This window comes from Saccopteryx bilineata, chromosome 6 (genome assembly GCF_036850765.1).
Source record: "Saccopteryx bilineata isolate mSacBil1 chromosome 6, mSacBil1_pri_phased_curated, whole genome shotgun sequence".
Taxonomy (NCBI): Eukaryota; Metazoa; Chordata; class Mammalia; order Chiroptera; family Emballonuridae; genus Saccopteryx; species Saccopteryx bilineata.
Window position 1 is genome coordinate 26,900,330 of NC_089495.1, and position 18,992 is coordinate 26,919,321.

Genomic DNA, 18,992 nt, shown 5'->3' on the forward strand with positions numbered 1-18,992 from the left:
AACCTTTCAGGCATCAGCTGTAGTAACACATGAATCCCCAAACCAAAATCTTTGGTTTTGAAGCTTCATTTTTTTTGAAACTTTATAAATATAAATAAGTTCTCATGAAACATTAATGTATCATCTCCAGCCCAAAGGGAAAAAAAAGTCATAACAAATAAAGAGACTCACAATATCTTTAAATCCATAATGAAAGAACATGTTTAAAAAGCAATAATCAGAAAACTAAGTTACTAGTAATACACCATTTAATATGTTCCCCTCCAAAAAATGGAAAAATATACTTGTCATCATACTCACACATGATAAAAGGCACAACAGTATATAATCTGATAGGGATCGGTGTCTCCGAGTAAAGAACAATCCATAGAAGACTATTTTCTTTCTTGAACTTTTGATTCCTTATGAACATTAACACTTTAAAGGAAGTTTCAGGAAGACAGAAATTTCACTCTGTAGAATGATTGTTGTTTAGAACAGGGACCATGTCAATGTTTTTTATATTGTGTTTTCTTACAACATTTGGCACAGGTTTATAAAATATATTAAGAAACTAATAAATATCTGGTGATTGATTCAATCGTATTTTTAGTGTATATATGTATAAATTTTGTGCCAAATAAAATAAAATATTAATAATAAAGTTAATATTAATATTGTATTTATGCATCAAACAATATTCTAAATAGGTTACTTATGTTGCATAACAACATTTATAGGTAGATACTATTATTATCCCCATTTTACAGATAAAAATAAGACACAGGGTATAAGTAGTTTATTGAAAGTCACAATGCTAATTAAGCGTCAATAAGTGGGACTTAAATTCAGGTTCTCTGGTTCCCAATCTATGTTCTCAACCACATATGACCAAGCTAAGTAGGAAGGGGCACACTTCTTAGGAGAGCAAAGTAGCATAGTGATTAAAGACACAGGTTTTAAAACAAACATGTCTTAATCAAAATCCCATTTCTACTTTTTATTAGTTGGAAATCCTTGGGCAATTTTCTCACATTTCTAAATTTCAGTACTTTTTCTCTGTATCAATGGAGAGTATATTTACTTAAAGGGTTAATAATGAGATAAGAAAGAATACTTAGCAGAATATTGGCATATAATAAACCGGAATTACTAATATTATTTAGTATAAGTGCCCAAGGAAATTAAATGGCTTGCACAAGGTCATAAATCTAGTTATGGAAAAGTAAAGTCTAAACTACGAATTCCTTGGTTCAAAGTCCAATACCTTACACTCTGGTAATGGCCAGCCCCCAGAGATTTCTTACATTACTTGATGAAGTGACTGATTCAGGAAGGAAACATATTGTTTAACAATGTGGTTATAAACCATACAGGAAGCCTAGGCTTTGCAAGTGTGTTACATCATTTCAATCAGCCTGCATGCTATTGTCATCACGTGTTCTTCAATGGATCAGAAACAATAAGGTAGCATAATATGCATAACAAAGCTAGATTTCTTCATGAGAGTTCTCCAAATAAAATTTGAGGATTCAGTTGAGTTTATATCACATCATCAATATTTGCATCCCCCTAGTAAGTGCTTCTTTATTTCCAGCTTGACATTCCTAACATTTGTCATCAGTTACTTAAAAATTACATGCATTTATATGTTTCCATACCTCAGCATTCATCTCCTAGTTCCTTGTTTAATATAAGATTATATTAAGCATGTAAAACATCTACTTGTTCCCAAGCCATCCTGTTATTTCACCCTTCTAAGTTTAATAGGAGACATTTTATTTTATTGGTGTTCCAGACTTTTTTTTTTTTCTGTATTTTTTTTCTGAAGCTGGAAATGGGGAGAGACAGTCAGACAGACTCCCGCATGCGCCCGACCGGGATCCACCCGGCACGCCCACCAGGGGGCGATGCTCTGCCCCTCCGGGGCGTTGCTCTGTTGCGACCAGAGCCACTCTAGCACCTGGGGCAAAGGCCGAAACGCCATCCCCAGCACCGGGGCCATCTTTGCTCCAGTGGAGCCTCACTGCGGGAGGGGAAGAGAGACACAGAGAGGAAGGAGATGGGGAGGGGAGGAGAAGCAGATGGGCACTTCTCCTGTGTGCCCTGGCCAGGAATCAAACCGGGACTTCTACACGCCAAGCCGACGCTCTACCACTGAGCCAACCGGCCAGGGCTATGTGTTCTGGACTTTTTAAAGCTATTCATAAACATTGTAATACATAAGCTATTTTGTGCCCTTCTCATATATTACATTACTAATATTAATTATTTTGCATTTAATTTCTAGGAATTCAATTAACACAAACACAGTCAAAGTGGTCTCAAACATCTTTGAGCTCTGCATGGCATTATTCCAGACAGGACCTAAATGTTGTTCTTATAAGTCATATTTCTGAAGACTCCCTGATACTTTCTGCAAATATTTTCTCTACATTCCCCAAGTCTGATTTGATTTAGCCCCACAGCTTTATAAATGTCCCTGAAACACACAGGGTATGACTATAATCGATGATTCAGCACATTTCCATCACATAAAAATCAAATTTCCACTGGCACCACTTACTCTTTATTGTGCTGAGATCAATAGTTGAAGGAACCCTTAACCCAGCCACATGGCTGTCTACCCAACATTTATTCATGATATCAGTCTATAAATTCAATAGAAATATTAGGTTACAGGGGAATTCATGCTCAGCATAATAAGATTTCTTCTTGAGTTTTTGGAGTATACTTCAGACAAATTGCTCTTCTAACCATCCAAAGTATTCCAGGATGAAACCACAAAGCAGGATTCTGAACCACTACACCAGTGGGTGGTAAGGAGATGGACAGGTCAATTCTGTGATATTTTTAGGACATATTCCTTCTCATCTACTTAGTTGACCATAAGAAACTGACATCCTTGGATAGATTCACATTCCCTAGTAGCTGATCCTTTTCCAGTATCTAATTAAGGTCTCTCTTTTTCTGGATCAGAATGGGAGTTCTTCACCCGTTTCTGTAGGCTACCGCATCTCACTGAATGCATACTCAAAGCTACTTACTAACTTGGTCCTGCTTTCCTTCTTGTCCATGTATCTCATGTTATTTATAGAAAACAGAGCTACAAATGTTTTCAATGTCATATCTAAACTCTAAGAAAATTTTGAATTAGACAAGAGGCATTTAACACCAGTTTTTAAAATCATGCAAAGTTTAAAAGTGCCCTTGAAACTTTGGTTCTTAGAACAAGAGTGAAGCGTTCTTGTAAGTTTCCTTGATAGATCTTAATGCTTTCTGATTTACATTGTATTTAAAAAAAATAAAACAGGTAATATTTTCTTATGTTTTGCTTAAGCTGGTTTGTTGTTAACCAATATAAATCTAACACATTACCCTCTCCCCCCCCCAAAAAAAATAGGCTGTAAATATTACCAAAAGACTGCTATTTTAAGGCAGAAAAACTACTTTGAGAAAAGAGCTACCTGTTTTAGATTTCAGGGACTAGACAGAAGGACTAAGACAAAGAGAAAGCTAAATTGTGATATATAATAAAATAAAGAGAACAATGGTCTATGGGTGTGACTTGGAAAGGCAGGCAGGGAGGGCACAAGGATGGGGAAGGAAAGCAGAAAAGTAATAAATCAGTGATGCGAGGCCAGGCACAGTTCTCCAACAGGAGACGTAGTATCTGAAGGATAAGGCAGCCAGGAGATGGTGGTGAGCATGCCTGAGGATTTTATAAGAGGCATGCTAATGTTCACATGTTGACTCAAACAAGATTCTGACTAGTCCCATTCAGTATTCTTGATCTCCATCGAAATGTCTACTACAGAGAGCTGCCTTATGTGAGTGCCATTTCTAAGGTTAAAAAAGAAATCATGGCCCTGGCTGGTTGGCTCAGTGGTAGAGTATCGGCCTGGCATGCAGAAGTCCCGGTTCGATTCCCGGCCAGGGCACACAGGAGAAGCACCCATCTGCTTCTCCACCCCTCCCCCTCTCCTTCCTCTCTGTGTCTCTCTTCCCCTCCCGCAGCAAGGCTCCATTGGAGCAAAGATGGCCCGGGCGCTGGGGATGGCTCCTTGGCCTCTGCCCAAGGCACTAGAGTGGCTCTGGTCTCGACAGAGCGATGCCCCGGAGGGGCAGAGCATCGCCCCCTGGTGGGCGTGCCGGGTGGATCCCGGTCAGGCGCATGCGGGAGTCTGTCTGACTGTCTCTCCCCGTTTCCAGATTCAGAAAAATACACACACAAAAAAAAGAAAATGGAAAAAAAAGAAAATAAATCATATCTGTACTCAAGAAGACCTTCAGGGTATGAAAGGGAAGGAGTCAATCAAACTACAAGAATTTATCAGAAACAAGAACTAAATGGAAGAGATGAGTAAAAGAACATAAGATCCTAAAGAATATCTGGATTCCCAGAGAAAATGGACGTCCTGAATTTCCTGAGACAGGTGGCAAAAGAGGCCAAATCATTTAAAAATCAAAGGAAAAGTTGAGTAAAATTAAAGGGCTTGCAGAAACTTGGGCTAATACATGATTACACAGTATGTTTATAGACCAGAGTTAGAATTTAAGGTTGCAAAGATAAATGAGGGCCCTGGCCAACTGGCCCAGTGGTTGAGTGTCAGCCAGGCATGTGATGCCCCAGGTTTGATTCCCCGTCAGGGCACACAGAAGAAGCGACCATCTGTTTCTCCATCCCTATCCTTTCTCTCTTTCTCTCTCTTCCTCTCCCACAGCCATGGCTCAATTGGTTCAAACACATCAGTCCTGGACACTGAGGATGGCTCCATGGAGCCTCTGCCTCAGGTCTTAAAAATAGTTCCATTTTGAGCATGACCCAAATGGGCAGAGCATCTGGCCCAGATAGGGGTTGCCAGGTAAATCCAGGTCAGGGTGCATGCAGGAGTCTATCTTCCATCCTCTCACTTGGTAAAGAAGAAAACAGAAAAGATAAGTGAAGCAAAATACTTCTCTTTCCTCAGTGTTCCCTGCTTTGCCCCACCCCACCCCACCAAACTACTGGTTTTTCTCAACCCCCGTGTCTCTGAGCTTTTGGTCTTAGTAAGGAATGTAGGAAAACAATCTAAAATGGAAGCTGGTAATGTGTATTAGTTGTGCAGTTCTACATTGCTTTCCACTGACCCCTCCATTTCCTGGTCACTTTCCTACCCATAATATACCACAAAAACCTACTAGATTAGTCCATGTCTTTTAGCACAACTTTTTGACAAATTAGAAAATTTTATGTATCAAGCATTAAAATGAGTCTTGACAATGCATTGGAAAACTTAAAGCAAATTTTAGGATCAATGCCCTGAAACAGAACAGAAATAATACAAGAATGGCAGGGCATAGTGCTACTAAGTGTCTGAGAGCATAAATAAAATCCTTACTCCTCAGCAAACACTATATGATTATGAGACAGAAGAAGAATGTGATTGTGTTAACTTCATTTATATGAGCCCATGACTTACCTTTGTTTCTGCAATTTTGGGAAGCGATCAATAGCTTAATGAAATTTTCAGGAGAAATGTATACAACAACTGAAAGATGCTTCTATAAGGATGTCCCTAAATCAGGATCAGAGTTAACCATTAAACAAATATTGTGAACAGGAAGGTGGAGTGCTGCACTTTCGTTTTCTTCTGCTTGAAGAACCTACTGTTTCATCTCTTTCATGATCTAACCCTCTGCCCACCACCTCGAAAACCTCAGACACACTTTATATGCAAGAAGATGTTTTAGAATATGTACAGGGGCCCTGGCCAGTTGGCTCAGCAGTAGAGCATCTGCCCAGCGTGTGGAAGTCCTGGCTTTGATTCCTGGTCAGGGTACTCAGGAGAAGCGCCCATCTGCTTCTCCACCCTTGCCCCTCCCCCTTCTTCCTGCCTTTCTCTGTCTCTCTCTCTCTCTCTCTATCTCTCTCTCTCTTTCCCTCCCACAACAATGGATCAAATGGTTCAAGCAAGTTGGCTCCAGGTGCTGAGGATGGCTCCATGGCCTTGCCTCAGGCACTAAAATAGCTCAGTTGCAGAGCAACAGAGCAGTGGCCTCAAATGGGCAGATCATTGCCCCATAGGGGGTTTTGCCAGGTGGATCCCAGTCAAGGTGCATGTGGGAGTCTGTCTGTCTCCCTGCCTCTCACTTAATAATTTTAAAAAAAGAATGTGTATATGAGTGCATGAATTCCAAAGAGGCTCCAACATTTTCCTATGTGAAACTTTGGGCAAATCAGTTAACATATCTAAAACCCGTTTTCTCATCTGGAAAACAATAGAATAATAACACCCGAAATGCTGTATGAAAGTTAAAATAGATTATATTAAAAGTGCTTTTTTTTTTTTTTTTTTTTTTTGCTTAATCCTTTCATCTAGTTCACACAGTCCTCCCCCAACGCCTCTCCCCTCTGACAGCTGTCAGTCTGTTCTCTGTGTCTGGGAGTCTGTTTCCATTTTGTTTGTTTTGTTCATTAGATTCTACACATAAGTGAAATTGTATGGTACCTATCTTTCTCTTTGACTGAGCTTATTTCACTTAGCATAATGCTCTCTCGTTCCATCCATGCTGTGAACAGCAGTATAATGATTACCAGAGGGGAAGGTGGGTGAAGACAGTAGAAGAGGGTAGAGGGGGGGGTAAATGGTGACATAAGGAGACTTGATTTGGGGTGGTGAACACACAGTACAATGTACAGATGATGTATTATAGAACTGTAGACCTGAAACCTATATAATTTTATTAACCAAAGTCACCCCAACAATTTTAAGTGCTTTTCAATCAACAAATAAATAAATGGCTTAGAATGCTGTGAGTTTTATTCTAGGTGGTCTTCTGTGCCAGTGCCTTCACACTGTTGCCTCTCGTCCCCTACAGAGCTCACTATGGCTTCTGCCATTTGTAATCATCTACAAAGCCAAACAGCCTCAAAGGCTAAATACATTTTTAATGCTCAAAGTGAGGAGTCTTGCTAGTGACTGTAATGAGAGAGATTTTTGGCTCCACTTGGTTGTAGCAATTACATGCAAAAGAATATAAGGGTTGGAAGCAAATGTATTGGCCAAGCAAATGTCACAAATGTCTGTTTCTTTTAAAAATAGTTAAAAGCTGCACATACACACACACACACACACACACGCACGCATGCGCGTGCAAAAATACACAAATACACACTACTGCCACATCCACTTCGACTGCCACCAATGCATTAGTCATTTGCTATTTACATTTTACTCTCATTTTTGCTTTCTTGGGATACTTTTTATAGGACGTAGATATATCTCATATCCTCCCTAACCCATACAAGTTCTTCAACCCTCACCTCCTCTTTAACAGCTCTCAAGGAACAGATTGAGCACTTGCTCTATGACAGGGGCTGTGCTAAGTGCTTAGAATATTGGCTCTGCTACCTCACAACTACTATCTTTGATTTACAGACACAGAGGAGTTAAGTAACTCCCTCAGTGATCTGAGTGGTGAGTACCAACTGCTGCCTCAGTCTGTCCTCTGGACTCCAGACCATGCACTTAATCGTCATTTCACATTGTTTTCCAAGTTCTTCATTGACATTTGTAACTGAGTGGGTCAAAGTAGGTTTATGGTGTTATGGAAAAAGACATCCAAGTTATGATTATTACAATAGCTTTATAAACTCAAAAGAATGCCACTTACAACTGTAAGCCTACTTTTGGCCACCCCCTGCAGAGATTAATATATTATTTATATATATTAATATATTATTAACATTATTTAGTAGACTTCATGTGATATTTTTCTAAGTTTAATATATACATATATATGCATATATGTATGGATATACATAATTTTATTTGCTCCTTAAAACCATGCTGTGAGCTTGGAATCATTTTTATCATTCCCAGTTCACAGATGAGAAAACTGAGGCATGAGGGGGATGCAACTTTTCAAAGACCACACTGTTATTAAAGCAGCGAGATAGGATGCAGGTCCAAATCCTGCAACTCTGTATCGCCTGTCCATCCCATACCCTGTCTCCAGGGTCACACTCAGGATCAAGGACCACTGAACCCTGCTCTTCGCCGCCCTTTTTGACACCATGCATGCCACTTCGTCGCCACACTAGACTGCCTGCTGTTGGGATGTGCACATTCCCCGCGCTTTGCCCGCGCACGGGTCCCTCTTCCTGGAGCCCACCTGGAGAAACGCCTTCACCCCACAAGGCCTTCAGTGTGAATTCCTCCACCCACGTCCCTCCCTAGACAACACTGAATTATTTCAGAGCACTATGTGCCGTCTTCCGTCGTGCCAGCTTTCACATGACAGTCACACCTCAGCGACAGGAACGCTGAAGGATGCGTCCCAGGCCACAGGGACCACGCAGGACCCTCCACACCGAGTGTTCTGACCTTTTTGCCGGTGGAAGGTCCCGCCTTCAGGTTCCAACAGCACAGCATCTGCGAGAGGTCTACAGGGTTGTCACGGTTGTTTGCCCTGCTCTCTGGATCAGGAGATCCTCCATCCAGGGGCAGCGGAGCGGGAGGTCACCCAGAGGGCCAGACTTCCGGTTGACCCTTGAGCTGGACCTGGGGGAGCGCAGGCTCCCCACCCCCTCTGGGCACTCGGAAGGTAGGTTCCCACGCTCCCACCGGAAGTAGTCTCGGGGACGCCGCCTGAGGGAGCCAGGTGTGCACGTGTGTACGAGAGCGGTCTGGGCCGTGACCGTGACTGAACCCCGTTAAAGCCTCCACAGGAACTTGAAGACTCTGGCTGTGGGGACCTCATCACTGGTCACCCAAGGCAAGCCCCGTAGGTAAATTCGTTTGCTGTCAAAGCTGCCCCCCACCAGTCTGGATGGCCTGCCCCTTTCTCAGTGTAGGTGACTAGTTTCAGATTCACCCGGGAGGCTGGGAACCGACAGATGGCCTTTTAACTTTTCCGTTTCTCTAAAGGCTGACAGTGACTGACATATATATTGTCGGTGTGCATTTCATTGTAGATATTGAATTGAATTTGGTGCAGCTGCTTTAGCTGTCTTTTCTTATTCTGTACCCAATAGGGATTAGAACAAAATAAAATCAGAGACCGTTTTATGTACTTTTGCTCTAATTAGAAAATCTTAGTAAATAAATTCCAGGTGTGGCCCCTATTCACAGTGGTTGAGTTCATGAATTGTGTTTCTACGGGGTAATTTTAGGGCAATAAGGTAGCTGTTTGGTGTGTCAGGATCATTATATATTAATCTAGTGGCCTTGAGTTTGCAGTTTGGTTTGGCATACTCTCAGATATCTCCCTATCTCATTTCCTTTCCATTAATGGTCGATTTCCAAAACTTTTATAAATTACTGTGACTATTAATGAAATTTACCTTTTCGTCTTAAAAGTCCATGTGTTTAGCTCAAGGTACCCATCTCACATAAAATGTTATTTTATGCTTTTTCCCATGGGAAACTAATATTAGTTTCTTCATATGTTCCAAATTTTCCATCTTAATATTAAATTTCATTATAAGAAATAAAGAGATATCAAATGTGATTTTTAACGTGTGACAATTTGGCTTAATACACTAGTCCTGAAATAGTCTTTCCAATTGATGTCGGGAACTGTCCCAGCCCCAGTATAGAATAGGGGTGGGAGTGAGAAATGGGAATCGTGCCCTAGCAAACACCTACAAGGCCACGTGGAGCAATAATGCCCATCCTGTGGAATTTTGCCATAGGGCCACTGCTTGCAGATTTTAGTGTTCTAAACTCTTTGATGCTCTCTACAGCATTTGGTGTCTCTCTGTTGTCTTGACCTTCACCTCTGTGTCTACTCTTACTGAAAAGTTTGCCGTATGATTAGTGTTCTCAATAGGCCAGTGATGATACTTGCTGCGTTAACACCCTCCCAAAATATTTCCCTATTTCTGTTACCCTGAATTTTGCCCCTCCTACTATTCTACCACTAGTCCCATTCTTTTCCAGATCCACTCAATTCACCAGTGACCATGGATAGTACCAATTAGATACTTTTACAACCAAAATTGCGCAGATCTTTATTGTCTCACCTGGTGTGTTGGTCTTTGCCCTGACTTAGTGTCTCATTCTCAGAGTATGACCAGTGTAGGAGAAATGACTATATTCATTGTTTTGTTTGTTTAGATGTTGTAATAGAAATATTACTGAAATATAACTCATTCTGGTCCAGATTCTGTTCTTATTGAGTTGTATAACCTTAGGCAAACTATCAATGAGGCCTATGCATCAGAATAACTTATACAACCTTTTCGATATGCAAGTTTTTTATGCTCAGTCCTAGGACTATTGAACTAGAGTCTCTTTAAGTGCAATCTCAGGAATGTATATTTTTTTAGATACTAAGCGATCCCAATGTGTACAACTTAGTTTTGATATCTCATTTTTTATATTTCCCTTCCAGAAATAGAATGTTTCCTTATTGAAAGTGTTTTTCTTTTAAGAATTCTGGAGCCCTGGCTGGTTGGCTCAGTGGTAGAGTCAGCTTGGCATGTGAATGTCCCAGGTTCGATTCCTGGTCAGGGCACACAAGAGAAGTGACCATCTGTTTCTCCATCTTTCCCTCTCACCTTTCTCTCTGTCTCTGTCAGTCTCTCTCTCTCTTCCCCTCCCGCAGCCATGGTGAAATTGATTCCAGCACATTGCCTGGACTCTGAGGATGACTCCATGGAGCCTCCACCTCAGGTGTTAAAAATAGCTTTGTTGTGAGCCTGGCCCCAGATGGGCAGAGCATTGGCACAAGACCAGGGTTGCTGGGTGGATCCTGGTCTGGGCGCATGCGGGAGTCTGTCTCTTTATCTCCCCTCCTCTCACTTGGGAAAAAAAAATTCTGGAGAATAAGACACAAATATTAAAAACTTGACTTTATCTAGAAGAGAGCATTTATTTTTTATAATGTCAGTGCTAATTAGCCATGTTTTAGCATATTGTTTCATGGGGTTATCATGACCCAGGATGCATTTCTATTTTTAAAATAAGAAACACATAATGTGAGTCATCTGGAAGAGTAACCACAATTATTATATTATAAATTCTGAGTAACTGTTGCACATATTTCTCAAACTCTCCAGGACACATTTTTTAATGGTAATTGGTACCACATGTTATGATTTCTAAATTACAGGCATTCCTTTAAAACACCGATGGGATTGTACCTAACATCATGTGCTATACATGAAAAAACTATTATCCCATGGCAATATAGCCCTTACTATGGGGCATGAAAACTCTAAACAGAAAAAGTCAGTGGTGCCAACAGAGCTTCTTGCTGAAAGTGGAGAGGAAACATTAGAGGGGAAGAAGAAGAGTTAATTTATAATATAGCAGGGGAAGTTGCATAAAGTCATTGACTTCTGGTCATGGGGTAGTTTTTTTTTTTTTTCACCTAATAATCAAGTTGAGAATTTTTTCTTCCTAAAAAAAAGACAGGGGAGTTTATATAATCTTTTCAACCACCACATTATAAAGTAGAACAGAGAAAGTTGTCATTTGAGGGTAACTAACAAAAATCATTTTGCAGTTAGTGCCCCAAAGGAAACGAAACTTAAAGCAGGAGATCCAAAGAGAGAAAAATAGAGTTGTGAATTTATAGTTGATGAAGTATATCTTAAAAGTCTGCATGTTTTGCAATTACTGATAGGCTGAGAATTGTTTGCATTTATTTTAAAAGCCACATCATTAAAATAGCCCATTTTGGCAAAGACCAAGAATAACAAAGATAATTAACAAATGGCATGGAACCAGAATGAGGTCTGGATTGCCCTAAAGCAAAGAGAATTCATTACACATACCCTGGACTATAGATTTACCATGTTCATAGTAGGTAAATTCAACATCAATGTTGCACACTACAAATAGTTTGCATTTACTTTCTCTCTATGCATGTTTAAGTCAATTGTTTGGTATATAGTATAAGCAATTTCATAATGTTTTTCCTGTCATTTCTTTTAATCAATTTTGTTGTTATCTAGATGCATTTTGAATAGGAAAAAGAAAACATTTAAAGGATACTTATATTGGATAGGGTGGATCTGATTAATAATTAAACATAACATAGAACAAAAATGTCAGAACATTAAAGAAGGGTGACTACGCATTGTCAAGTTTAGTTTTGCATTCTTCCTGAAGGGTGAATCCTACAAGAAAATGAAGTCTTAAATGAAGAATAAAGTAAGATTTCTTTCTGCAAATTTGTTCTATCCTCTCTCCTTTCTTATTTCTCTTTCTCAATGTAATTTCCTCACTTCCATTCTCCTACCTTTTTATTTCTTTCTTCTCTTCCTCCCTTGAACACTTTCTACACCCTTCCATTCCCTACCACAAATATATTTGGAGTAATAAGCACAGTGCATATTTTACTTCTTTTCCTTCATGATTAAAGAAAAGTGCCCCAAAAGATTCATTTTCAGTGAGTTCCTGCTACAGAATCCAGTCTCATAGCCCTGAAATGATGATCTGTGTGCACAGTTTTGCTGAGTTGGACACACACGACAGCACTAAAATAACAGAATACTTAGATGATGCTGTCTTGTGAACTGAAGTGAGACAGCTGCAAGTAAGAAGGGTAAAAAAAAAAAGCACTTTAAAAACGTACCTAAGCATGGAGATGAGCAATCTGGCATAGCTGGAGCTCCTAGGTAACAGCTGGAGCAGACAGAGAGAATGGGGTGGTATTTAGAAACTAAAAACTAAATTATGGCTAAATATGAGTCTACAGTGCAATACTGAAACTCCATAGGATTGATTTTTCAAAAAGTTGAAATGTTCTCTTAATGTCAGTCTCTGTATCTATATCATGATTATCAATCTTGAAAAAGGAGGTTGTTAGGTATGGCCTGAAGTCATGGAGGATCATAAATGATCAAGTAGAACAATTATTTAAGGCTTCTCTGCAGTAGGTTGTGCCTTCAGGACTATAACCTACCCGAGCAAAGGTAGGATAGAGATTATAGAAGGGGATGTTTAGCGCTAATTGCTGGCATCCGGTTAGCCTGGTCCATTGATCTGGTGGACATTCTCACAGTGGTTCCTTCCAGCCTGCAATTAAAAGTTACAGAAACTATCATGATTCACGTCTAGTCAGTTATTTTTACAACTTGACTGAAACTGGCTTGTGACTAGGCTATTGTGATTTTGTTAGGGTCAGTTATTTTTGTAATCTTAACTGAAACTCGCAGCTGCTGGCAAGCACTTTTAGCTTATGCCTAACAGGGGACAGTTCGGAAGATCACTGAATATATTATCCCCATGACTTAATAAAAATTATGAGCTACAGTGCTTTGTAAACAGTGAGAAACAGCTGGCTAATTCTAGGAAGAACACTTTGATTTTTTTAATTTGTCATGTAGGATATATACCACGTTGTGCCTGACCCTCAGATGGATGGATGGATGGATGGATGGATGGATGGATGGATGGATGGCTAACATACACACACAGTTGGGAATTATGGCCCAGTACTCTGGAACTGCAGGCAGAACGATGCGCTCTCCATTGCAGTATACTTGGAGGACAACTTTGGAGGGATAAGAAAGTACATGGACCTAAGAGACAGCCAATTGACTTGGGTTCTACCTCTGGACAGAATGGAAGGTGCAACTTGGAGCAGGATAACATATGATATACATTGATTTGCTTTTTATAGCAACTTTAGAAGATTTTAAATTTCTTACAGCCCCTCTATCTCTGAAGAGGTGTGTAATATTATGGCTTCCTCATGAAAGTTTCATAGAGATAATGTTCTGTTCTATCTTTAATGTGTTCAAGTAGGTAATAGGTACCTAGAGTTCTTAAAAAAAACCACAACCTTTCTTTAAAAAAATAGGTACCTTCCACAACATGGTCACAGTGAACATATTTAATAACCTCTTAATATCTCTATTCAGGCCATATTCAAATTATTTCAATTATTTAAAAAATGTCTTTGCAGACATTTGTGTCCAGATCAGAATCAATCCAGGATTAAGCATTCTCTCTTGCTCTAGAAAAGTGTTTTTTGTTTTGTTTGTTGATTTGTTTTTGTGTTTTGTTTTTTTGAGGGGGGTTTTCTTAGCGAGAGGTGGGAGGGAACAAACAGGGACAGATAGACAAGAATGGGGAGAGATGAGAAACATCAACTCATAGTTGTAGCACCTTGGTTGCTCATTGATTGCTTTCTCATATGTGCCTTGACCCCAGGGGTTTGAGCCAAGCAGTGACCCCTTGCTCAAGCCAGCAACCTTGGGCTCAAGTCAGCAACATTGGGCTTAAGCCAGTGATCTTTGGGCTCTAGCCAGCGACCATGGTCTCATGTCTGTTATCCCAAGCTCAAGCCAGTGAGCCTGCGCTCAAGCTGGATGAGCTCATGCTCAAGCCAGCGACCTCCAGGTTTTGAACCTGGGTCTTCTACATCCCAGGCCGATGCTCTATCCATTGCAACACTGCCTGATTAGGCTGATTTGTTTGTTTTTAATGGCAGAGATTTTTATTAAAATGTAACAAAGCCATACTCTGTTATGTGGCAGAATATCTTACTTTACAGATTTGTCTGTTTATTTCTTTTTAGTGTCATTTTTTTTCTTCTCTTTTTTGTTTGTTTTTCTAACACATTAAAAATTAGCTCTAATGTCTTGAGTTAAAATTAAGCATTTATGATTAGAATATGTTAGAAGTGATATTGTATATCTCACATCAGAAGACACAAAGTAACTCAATGTCTCATAATTAGCAATGTGAATTCTGACTAGTAAAGTAGAGATATGACAGTTAGATTCCTCTATCATTCTTATATGTTTCCTCCTATGATCAGAGAGTAATTGGTTTGGTATTATTTTACCCCCTGCCCCATATAATTGTACCACTTCCATCAAAAGTCACCTAATGATTTTAATACCAAACAATAATCTTTGCCCAGATTGAAAATCCTCTTAATACTTAAAAATTATTTTCTATTTCTACTATTTTTTGGCTACTAATAAACTTTTTATTACTAACAGACTATTGATATGTAATGCACAAGTCACTAAAGATGTATGTGTGTCTATAATAGACGTAATTTCTGCATTTTAGAAATTGATTACAGCTGACCACTGAGCACGAGCTTGAACTGTAGAGTACACTTACACACAATTTTTTTCAATAAATACAGTAAATATATTTAAGATTTTCTCTTCTTTACCTAAGTTTATTATTAGAATACAGTGTGTAATATATATAAAAACAAGATATGTGTTTATGTTATTGTAAGGATTCTTACAATTCTTACAATTCTTATTCAATAATAGTCTATTAGTAGTTAAGTTTTTTGGGAGTCAAGAGTTATACATGAATTTTCTACTGAGTTGGCAGTAGGTACCCCCAATCCTAGATTTGTTCTAAGATCAACTATATTTAGTTGAGGAGACAGGGTGCAAACACAGAGATGCAGATCATCATTGCTAAAGGGGTTTATTTTCTTTCTTTTTTTTTAAGTGAGAGGAGAGTAGATAGTGAGACAGAGTCCCACATGTGCCCAGACCAGGATCCACCCAGCAACCCCTGTCTAGGGCTGATGCTTGATTCAACCGAGCTATTTTTTTTAGCACGTAAGGCTAACTCTTGGCCAATGGAGCTATCTGACCCTTGAAACAATCAAGCCACTGGCTGCAGGAGGGAAAGAGGGAGAGAAGGAGGAGATGGAGGGGGTGAGAAGCAAATGGGCACTTCTCCTGTGTGCCCTGACTGGGAATTGAACCCTGGACATCTCTATGCTGGGCTGATGTTCTATCAACTGAGCCAACCAGCCAGGGCTGCTAAAGGGTTTCATTAGCAAGAAATTACACTTCAGTGACTGCTTGCTGGAAACACTATTTAGAGACTGGAGATAATGTTCAACAATGAAAGATTTGATGACAGATAAATGGAGAACTGGGTTTGGGCAGGAGGGATTGCTGTAAGCTAAATGCAGAGACGGGCAATCTTCCTCTTTGATAATATTAGCTGTGGTGAAAGGGGAATGGGTTTCTATCAAGCTTTAACTGTAGAAAACATATACATACTTTAAATAAATTTATATAGAGAGATTATAAATCCTAGCTTGCCTGAGGTAGTCTGTTTATACGTAATGCTCACCTTTCTCTCTCAAAAGAGATCCTAAATTGGATTATAAATTATATTGCCACCAAGTGTTCACATATGTTTCTGCCAACTAAATCACTTAATGCAAAGTGCAGCACTTCGGATTAAGTTAAGGGTATGTAAAAGTTTTTGGAGTGGGTTAAAAACTTGTTGATACCACAATGGTGTGTGACACTTAGTCGAGGGTCTAGGGGAGGAAATTGAAAAAGTTACAAAGTGTCTTTAGGGAAACCAAGTGGAAAAAAAGGCTTGAACACACTGGAGTTCTACTGCTTTGTCTTATATGAAATCTTTTGATTTTCATCCAGTATTTATGAATTGCATAACCTTTCAACTCAGAGTCATTTTTAGCCTATGTCACTAAAAAAAACAGTCCTTGGAAAAGGATGTTTGCTTAGTGATTATCAATAAAAGAAAAAAAAAAGAAATCTAATTTATTCAGCACCATTTTATGTCCAGAACATTACATAAATAACATTTCGTATTCTCACAACAACATGATGGGGGGAAATCATTATATTCCCCCTTTTCAGCTGAGCAAGTATGAGATAAGGTAATTTGGCAGATCTTTTATAATTAATAATAGAAGTGCCCCTGTTTTACATATTCCAATTTGCAACTACTCAATGCTGTGGTCATTTTGAATAAAATTTTTTAGAATTTTTTAAAATGTTCCCAAGGTCTAGTCTAGGAGTCCCCAAACTAAGGCCCGCAGGCTGCATGCAGCCCCCTAAGACCATTTATCTGGCCCCCGCCGCACTTCCGGAAGGGGCACCTCTCTCATTGGTGGTCAGTGAGAGGAGCATAGTTCCCATTGAAATACTGGTCAGTTTGTTGATTTAAATTTACTTGTTCTTTATTTTAAATATTTTATTTGTTCCCATTTTTTTTTACTTTAAAATAAGATATGTGCAGTGTGTATAGGGATTTGTTCATAGTTTTTTTATAGTCTGGCCCTCCAATGGTCTGAGGGACAGTGAACTGGCCCCCTGTGTAAAAAGTTTGGGGATGCCTGGTCTAGTCTTACTTTCTTGTTCTCACTCTTTCTTCCTCTTCTTTTCCTCTTCCTCCTCCTCCTTGTTTTAACAATTTTAATGAGGTATAATTGAATACAATAAAATAAAAAGTGTACAACTTGATGGGTTTTAATTACTGCTCACAATAATTAAGAATTATTTTATAACTTCATATTTATTTGTGAAACCATCACCACAAATAAAATAAACAAACATTTTTGTAACCCCCAAAAGATTACTCCTGCTATTTTGTAAATTGGCCCTTTCTCACCACTGGCTCCTAATAATCAGTGACCTTCTGTCACTATCAGGCCATTTTCATTTTAAAGAAAACTATATGAGTGGAATTATGTAGTAAGTACTCTTTTTTTTTTTTTTTTTTTTTTTAATTTTTCTGAAGCTGGAAACGGGGAGAGACAATCAGACAGACTCCCGCATGCGCCCGACCGGGATCCACCCGGCACGCCCACCATGGGGCGACGCTCTGCCCACCAGGGGGCGATGCTCTGCCCCTCTGAGGCGTCGCCATGTTGCGACCAGAGCCACTCTAGCGCCTGAGGCAGAGGCCACAGAGCCATCCCCAGCGCCCGGGCCATCTTTGCTCCAATGGAGCCTTAGCTGCGGGAGGGGAAGAGAGAGACAGAGAGGAAAGCGCGGCGGAGGGGTGGAGAAGCAAATGGGCGCTTCTCCTGTGTGCCCTGGCCGGGAATCGAACCCGTAAGTACTCTTTTAACAGCATTTTTTTTTACTCAACATATATCTTGAGAGCCATCTATTATCTTTATGTATCCATATTTATTTCTCTTTATTACTGACTAGTTTCCCGCTGTAGGAATAGACCAATAAACAATTGGTTTATCCATTCAGTTTCTGGCTACAAATAAAGTTGTTATAAGCATTTGTATAAAAGTTTATTGTATGTGGACAAATACTTCATTTCTCTTGTGTAAATAAGTAAAAATGAAATATCTGGATCATATGATAGGCATAGGTATAAATTTTAAAGAAACAGTCACACTGTTTTCCAAATTGGTTAACCATTGAACCTCCCCACCAGTAATGTTTTAGTTCCAGTGCTGTCATATTCCTGTCAACTTTGATGTTCTCAGTCTTTTTAAAATTTAGCCATTCTAATGGGTGTGTAGTGGAATATTATTGTTTCAATTTGCATTTTTTCTTTCTTTTATTATTGAATTTATTAGGGTGACATAATTATATGAGTTTCAGGTGCTCAATTCTACAATACATCTCTCTACACCATAATGTATGTTCTCCTCCCCAAGTCAAATCTTTGTCCTCTGCACACCAAAGGAAACCATCAACAAAATAAAAAGATAGTTCACTGAATGAGAGAAGATGTTTGATGATACATCTCATAAGGGATTAATATCCAAAATTTATAAAGAACTTATAAAACTCAACACCAAAAAAACAAACAATCTAATTAAAAAATGGACAAATGATCTGAATAAACACTTTTCTGAAGAGAACACAAAGTTAGTTGGCCATTAGACATTAAAAAATGCTCAACATAGCCCTGGCCAATTGGCTCAGTGGTAGAGCATCGGCCTGGTGTGCAGGAGTCCCAGGTTCGATTCCCGGCCAGGGCAGACAGGAGAAGCGCCCATCTGCTTCTCCACCCCTCGCCCTCTCCTTCCTCTGTGTCTCTTTCTTCCCCTTCCATAGCCAATGCTCCATTGGAGCAAAAGGCCCAGGTGCTGAGGATGGCTCCATAGCCTCTGCCTCAGGCGCTAGAATGGCTCTGGTTGTGACAGAGTGACACCCCAGATGGGCAGAGCATCGCCCCCTGGTGGGTGTGCCGGGTGGATCCCGGTCAGGCTCATGCGGGAGTCTGTCTGACTGCCTCCCCGTTTCCAGCTTCAGAAAAATACAAAAAAAGAAGAAAAAAAAGAGCTCAGCATCACTA

General features: G+C 39.7%; 1 pseudogene; it reads left to right on the forward strand.

The window, feature by feature from the left end:
- LOC136309269 (RRP15-like protein) overlaps positions 1-8,201 on the forward strand; it is a 31,498-nt pseudogene extending 23,297 nt beyond the window's left edge.
- The last annotated feature ends 10,791 nt before the right edge of the window (positions 8,202-18,992 follow it).